Source organism: Leuciscus leuciscus, assembly GCF_965113295.1.
Source record: "Leuciscus leuciscus genome assembly, chromosome: 5".
Classification (NCBI taxonomy): domain Eukaryota; kingdom Metazoa; phylum Chordata; class Actinopteri; order Cypriniformes; family Leuciscidae; genus Leuciscus; species Leuciscus leuciscus.
In genome coordinates, this window is record NC_138729.1 from 34565958 (window position 1) to 34573826 (window position 7869).

Below are 7869 nucleotides of genomic sequence, written 5' to 3' on the forward strand. Positions count from 1 at the left end.
TTGATGCAGTGAAATAGTACATTTGTTACAGTGTAATTGTACTTATGTATTTTTTTGTAACTATGCATTTATTACAGTGTAAATAAGTGTAATTATATATTTGTTACCGTGTTACAATACATTTATTGCAGTGTAATAATACATTTGTTACACTGTAATTTATACGTTTGTTACGTAAGGGATAATGTACATCCAGCCAGTGGTTCTCTCAAAATAACCCATACAGGATTATCAGCCTTGAAGGGGGTTATTTTATTGGGTCTTTAAATTCAAAGCTTCCGCGGAGAGAGCAGTTGCAGTGCGGCAAGTTCAAACTAAACGGACATTTAAGAGATACGGTATACAGTCATTCATATCACTTATCAAACAGCATTTCGCCACATAAATAATTATGGGGATAAGATACATTGATTTCAGATTAAACTGTTTTAAAATTGTAAAATTGTTTGTATCTCATAATCCAACAATGTACAACACAATAGTTACAAAATGGCAACAGCTATATATACTATTACACTGCAAATAATTTATTATTACACCTTAACAAATGTATTATTACACTGTAACAAACATATTATTACACTAACAAATGCATAATTACACCGTAACAAATGTATTACACCACATCAAATGTATAATTACACCGTAACAAATGTATTATTACAGTATGCTAAAAATAACCCTTTACAATCATATCTGGGAATCTCTCCTTAACCACCACCAGTGTGCAGCATCCAGTTGGATGATGCGACGGCAGCCACAGTAAACAGTGCCAGTGCGCTCACCATAGGTGGAGAGGAGAGAGAGTGATCGAGCCAATTCAATGAAAGGGGATTATTAGGAGGCCATAATAGGCAAGGGCCAATTAATGGAATTTGTCCAGGACACCGGGGTTACACCCCTACTCTTTACAAGAAGTGCCATGGGATTTTTAATGAGTCACGACCTCGGTTTAACGTCTCATCTGAAAGTGGCGCTTGTCCATCCAAAACTGTAGTATCTATGGTATTCGGAGTGACATTGCTATGATGTCGCTAGGGTGTTGTAGATGGTTGCTAGGACATTGCTGTGCAGTTTCTAAGGTGTTCTGGATGGTTGCCATGATAGTGTTATGCGGTTTCCAGTGGGTTCTAGGAGGTTGCCTGGACGTTGCTATTCAGTTTCTATGGTATTCAGGGTTATTTTTAGCATACTGCTATGCCGTTGTTATAGTGTTCTATAGGTAGTTGCTTACTGACTAAAGTCAAGTCTCTAGATTTGGATCCCTCCATCAGGTTTTAATGCAGGTTTTATTCCTTACCACCCGGTGAGTCATGAATCAGATCGCTTAGAAAAGTAACAGAACACCTTTCCTTAATAATCTGCATGATTTAAGAAACATTTATGTCTGTTGCACAAACTGTGAAGGATGAATTACAAGACAAAATGTAAAACTTCGGGTCAGAGGTTCTGTACAGTCTAGTCTTAACAAGCAGCACTAATGAGAAAGAGAAGGTGAAGAACAGCAAACAGAGAGAGAGAGAGAGAGAGAGAGAGAGAGAGAGAGAGAGAGAGAGAGAGAGAGAGAGAGAGAGAGAGAGAGAACAGTGTGTCCTCAGTGAAGATGGATGCTGCAGTTCTCAGAGCGTGATGAAGATGCCTGTTTCTAGGGAGAGTATAGATGACAGCCGCTTAATGCATCACAGAAACTGCACCACATCCTCTTCAGGGACTTCTTATACTCTTACACTTGTCTGAAACACGGCAAAAAAACTGCATTAAATACCCTTACAATTGGTGTGGGATGCAGCAAGGCATGGGGTCATGCTGTCAATGAAGAGTGCGTATTAGTGATTATGTCAGGATGACCCGTATAGACTGATGCAATCTGTCAGGGTCTAAATATTCAATTTAGCACTCGCTGGTACACACAGATGGACCATGCTAAAGAACAGATTGCTACCTCACTGTCCTCAAATACAGCAACATACACAGCATTGCATAACACACATCACAGTCTTGGGTATTTACACTTTGTCACTTCATGCATTATTACCGATTAGACACAAACATAAACTTTACACAGAAGTACGTCAGCATGCTGAAGTTGGAATGAGACACATGGAACGAGTCACAGCAATATTAAAGTAAAGAAAACATTGAACAGAAAATTTTGCTGCTCAATATCGGCATCATCATGTAGTGAACACTTATATTTGAATAATTGATTGGAATTATCTCCGTTTTATAGAGACATATTTTTATGGCAAATGTAAATAGAATGTCACCAATCTGATCAATCAAGATGCATGATGCAAGTGTAAATGGTAGGATGTACCAATATTCTGGCTGATACAATATGGTGATTAATTATGACCATAAAGCGGTCATATAGGGATTGTCAAAGTTTTTTTTTTTTTTTTTTTTTTTATCTACTGAATTTTTCGTCAACGATACCAGGGACACCGAAACATGTCCCGGGGAACATGAAATTTGGTGGGCATGTAGCCCCACTAGACTTTTACGGAAAAATTTCGTTTGGTCCCCGGGGGCCACTCCCCCCCCCGCGCTGGGCCCCCCCCCCCCCCCCCCCCCAAACCCAAAAAATGCAGTTTTTCCTAAATAACTACCTGAACCGTGGCACTGAGGATGAAGACATTTTTATGGTATGTTGGTCTTAAGGGCCCACATCAACCTAGCCCATAATCACTCATTTGTGATTTGCGCCCCTCCCATAAAAAATGAAAATGCAATATTATTCTGCTTTAATCGCCCCTATCTTCAGTTGAGATGTTCAGAACTGCACCATATTTCATGTGTATGATTAACTTGACATCCTCTGGGGGTATGCTAAGTTTCGTAGAATTTCATCCATGGGGGGGTATAAAATAAATTAATTTATGTGCACATTTAGTGACTGTACACTCATCGGCCTGTAGATGGTGGTGTTGAGTGAAGGGTTGCTGGTTTAGGATGATACTGTCACACACACACATGCAGGAATACAAACAAACGCAAGCATGCACACACACTGACATCCACACGCACAGACACACACCCATACACACACATACAAATCCACATGCACAGACACACACACACAAACACACACGCGCACACACGTGTACGCACGCATACATACACCCACAGACACACACACACACAGACACACACATACACAAACACACACACATACACACACACACAGACAGACATGCACATACTACTACTTTTTTTAGGTATATACATAAACACGCAATACAGCCAAATTGCTCCACGTCATTTATTTTTGTGGAAAGCCAGTGCAGGCCTGAGCGGCGGTCATATTTTGTACCGCCATGCGGTACATCTAGTTATTAACTTCATATTTTGGCCGATAGGCAATAAACTGACAATATTGCACTATAGTTTAAAAGTTGGGGGTCACCAAGAATTGGTTTTGAAACAAAACAATACCTTTATGTAAATTACATTTTTTAATTGTAATAATATTTCACAATATTACTGTTTTTAACTGCATTTTGTTTAAATAAATGCAGCCTTGGTGAGCACAAGAGACTTCTTTCAAAAACATAAAAAATGTTTACCAACCCCAAAGTTTCGAAGTGTAACTGTTAGAGTAGGTTCTAGATTACTCTGTTTAAATAAATTATAAAACACTAAACTAAAATCAAATCAGTCATTTTAAATGCTACAGGTGAATTTAGGCATTAAAACGTTATAACATACAGTATTAAAATACGATGTTCATTTTGAGATTTCATAGATTTAGATTTAAAATCTGAGTGAGCGTTATACATGGATGGATAGATGGATTAAGATATTTAGTTTTTAACACTTTATTTTACACTGACACCTCTTTTTCACTTTACCTTCTCCCTTTCTGCTTTTCCATTATGACCCCAGTAATCACTTCTGTGATGCTGAAGCAGAGGAAATCACATTATGAAATAAATGTTTTTCTCCAAAACACATTGGGAACAATTATTTGCCCCCTTTTATAAAATACTTTTTGCAACCTCTTTTTCCAAGATAACAGCTCTGAGTTTTCTCCTATAATGCCTGATAAGTTTGGAGAACACCTGACAAGAGATCAGAGACCATTCCTCCATACAGAATCTCTCCAGATCCTTCAGATTCCCAGATCCATGTTGGTGCTTCTTCTCTTCAGTTCAGCCCACTCATTTTCTACAGGGTTCAGTTCTGGGGACTGGGATGGCCATTGCAGATGCTTGGTTTTGTGCTTAGTGACCCATTTTTGTTTTGATGTTTGTTTTTGGATCACTGTCCTGGTGGAAGATCCAAACATGGCCCGATTTCTAGCACAGGCCGTCAGGTTTTGATTTTTTATCTGTTGGTATTTGATCGAATCCATGATGCCATGTATCTGAAGAAGATGTCCAGGACCTCTGGCAGAAAATTAGGCCCACAGCATTAAAGATACAGCAGAGTATTTCATTTAACACATGGGGTACCTTTTTATCCCATGAACCAAACCCATATCAAGCCAAAAAGCTCTTTTTTTTTGTCTGTTTCATCTGTCCATAGATTGTTTGAAAAGTAACTGACACTACTGGAACTTCAAACGGGACGGGTTCTATGGTCAGATGTTACAAAATATGTAGCTTTTTTGGCAGCAAACACTTAAGATGGGTTTGGTGCACACAGGGATAAAAAAAGGAGTAAAAAAGCGAGGCTCCTTTTTCCCATAATCTCTCATGAAAGATTTGTATTCCAATAATGCTCCCTTAAAGGGATTTTTCAGCGCACTAGGTATAAAGTCTACAAAGAAGAAGAAGAAAAAGTGTGTCATGATTAGTCAACCTAAAAAAGCAAAAATAGTTTTTTTTTTTTGTTTTTTTTGGCCAGTCTACGACCTAAAATAATCACGAAAAAAAAAAAAAAGTCCATTAGTCTTAAGAAACAGTCGAGTGTCCCCTTAATGGTAACAGATGTCATAACTTTCAGGGATCGCACTGAAGTAACTGGGCCTGGATTCAGTATAGCTTTCCAGCGCTTTTCCTTCTCTCGCTGCCATTTATCCTGACATGTTAATGGGAGGTTTTGAATTACGGTCTTATCTCTGGGACGCTAGAGAGGAACGGAGAGAGCGCACACAACTCTCTCTCTCAGACATTTTCAATTTATATAGGCTACCTTTGATTTCATCTAACTGCCCAGATTCATCCAAAGCTCTTTTGAGACGGCCAGCCAGTGGCGTCTACTCAATGTGTCTCCAAGGATTATCTCTCATGTTCTTTCCTCCATTTTAAAGTAGCCTGCTGTTTTGTTAGTCATGGTTCTTTTTTAACAGGCAGACACCCAGTAAATGGAAGGCTATGTTCACTCATGCAGCGTACGGAAACATTGCTTTGTAACCTCAGACATGACGACGACTGCAGACCCTTCTTCTAAAATTGCCCTAAAGAAAAGGTCCACTGTCCATCTCTATTCATATATTCATCACACTGTGAATGAATTGACTTGTCTTATGCTTGGTTAGCAAAGACCACACATCAAAACCTCTGGGTTTCTAAATCTCGCTCTGGTTTTGTACAGTACATACAATTCTTGTAAACCATTATAGCATGTGTGCACACTGGAAAAATGTGGACAAACATCACATTAATGTTTTAAACGACTCTTAAACCCTATCAAATTGACCTATCAAACCTATCCACTGATATCCACTGTCAAGTGTACAGTATAAAGAGCTGCTCAATATTGATTAAATACTGCCACCTAGCCAATTGCTGTAGTACTACAACTGACCAGCAGCCCAAGGAGGAAAACAGACATATCAGCATAAGTTCATCTTCTCACCACTGTTGTTGACTGTTAATTAAATCTAAAACTAGCCAATTTAAAAATCGTTTTCATTCATTAAAATAAAATATAAATATTGGATGAAAAACGTGAATAAAAACGGGGGAAATGTTGCCTTGGCCACAAGTGAATTAAAAACAAAGTTAAAGCTGCAGTCCGTAGCTTTTTTGGGTTAAAAAATATCCCCAAAAAATTTTTGAGCAAGTACATAACCAGCCAGTGTTCAAAACTATCTGCTTGCCTTAGCTCGATTCAAAATGGTAAGCTTATAATAATGTATTTAATTCCAGTGGTAGCCTACTGGTGGATTTCCGCGGGAAATTCGAGCATGTCTTCGCATCATTACGTATCATCTGTACACATAAAGAAGGTAGGCTTGTTCGACTTGAACCGACGCTGCACAGACCGATCGGTTTACATAAAGTACCGCGAGAGCAATTCAAAAGCATAAGGAGCCGTCTACTTTCTATTCGCTCTCACGGTACTTTGATGTCATTCACCGATCGGTCTGTGGAGCGCCGGTTCAAGTCGAACAAGCCTGGTGTCTCGGCTAGTAGGCTATGTTGCGTGTGAGGATGTTGGAGGTGATTTATAGCCTTTTCTCGCAGCACTTGATATAATTAAACTTGTCAATTTGATGGCGGATCCAGAAAGGTTCAAACGACAATCACCAGTGACAACTGGAGATTCACCCGTTGTAAAACACGAAAGACTTAGGAGAAAAAGAGACTGCAACCGGGCCCATGCGAAAACAAGGATAAATATCGGAAGGGCATTAAATGTAGTCGCGCGATGCTGATGTTGTTAACATTAACAATTTGAGAACAAAGTGTAATTTGCCCGGTTTGACATGATATGATAAGCGAGCGTTAGATTTAATCAGCGCGATTTACTGCAATGCTTTTTTCCCCTTAACATTAGTTGGTCAAAACAAAAGTGGATGTTACTTACTTGTTCAGACGACATTTTCCGGAAAAAATTCTTATGTGGTCATACTTCCAAAAAGTAGAATCTGTGATTGCGAATGACAGTATCCACACCACCAGCGCGGTGATTGACAGCAGCACATTCTCCTCAAAACATTGGATTCATCCGCGCTGTGCCACGCCAAGGCACAACGCCGCGAATAACTGCAATTGCAGATTTCGAACAGAGATGGCGACAAAGAGGAAAAACTGCAGACTGCAGCTTTAAATAGACAGATTTAAAAAATAATAAAAATGACAAAAGCATACAAACTTACTGAAATAAACTAAAATCTGAAAATATACAAATAAAAGCTATTCAAAATATTAAAGGGGTGCTTGATGATGATTTAACTTTTCCAACTTAAGTTAGTGTGTAATGTTGCTGTTTGAGCATAAACAACATCTGCAAAGTAACAACGCTCAAAGTTCAAAGCAAAGGAAGATATTTGCTTTTAAAGAAATTGCTTTTTAAGGACTACAACAAATGGCTGGAAGGGACTACACGACATTCCTCCCGAGTTAGTGACGTCACTAACCCTAAAATTGACATAAACCCCGCCCCCAGGAATGCCATCCATGTTGAGAAGAGGATTTGTTGTTGTTGTGGAGCACATTTGTGAGTCTGCTCAAGCTGTCGCGTCGTCTTTTCACATGCAATACAATACGTAACACAAATGCTTACTCTGTAGGCATCTTACAACAGTTCCCATATGAGCGATTAATAGATTATCATGACAGAATATGCTAATCAATGACTTGAAGATAGTTAACTCCACATCAGCAACATAAATTCATCAACTAACCATTCAGAAACGTCATGTTGCATTCTACATGTCACTTCTTCTTGAGTCTCTCCATCATTATTCGACTCCAGTTTAAACATAAAAGGCAGAACAGTTTCTGACATTTTAGTGCTTGTCTGCATGAGGTACTGGGAGCTGCTCAATTGCATAAAAGGGACACTCACAAAACAACGCGTTTTAACTGACCCTCAAAAAGGACAATTTTGAAATGCTGTAAAAAAAATATCTATGGGGTATTTTGAGCTAAAACTTCACATACACACTCGTGGGGACAACAGAGACTTATTTTACAT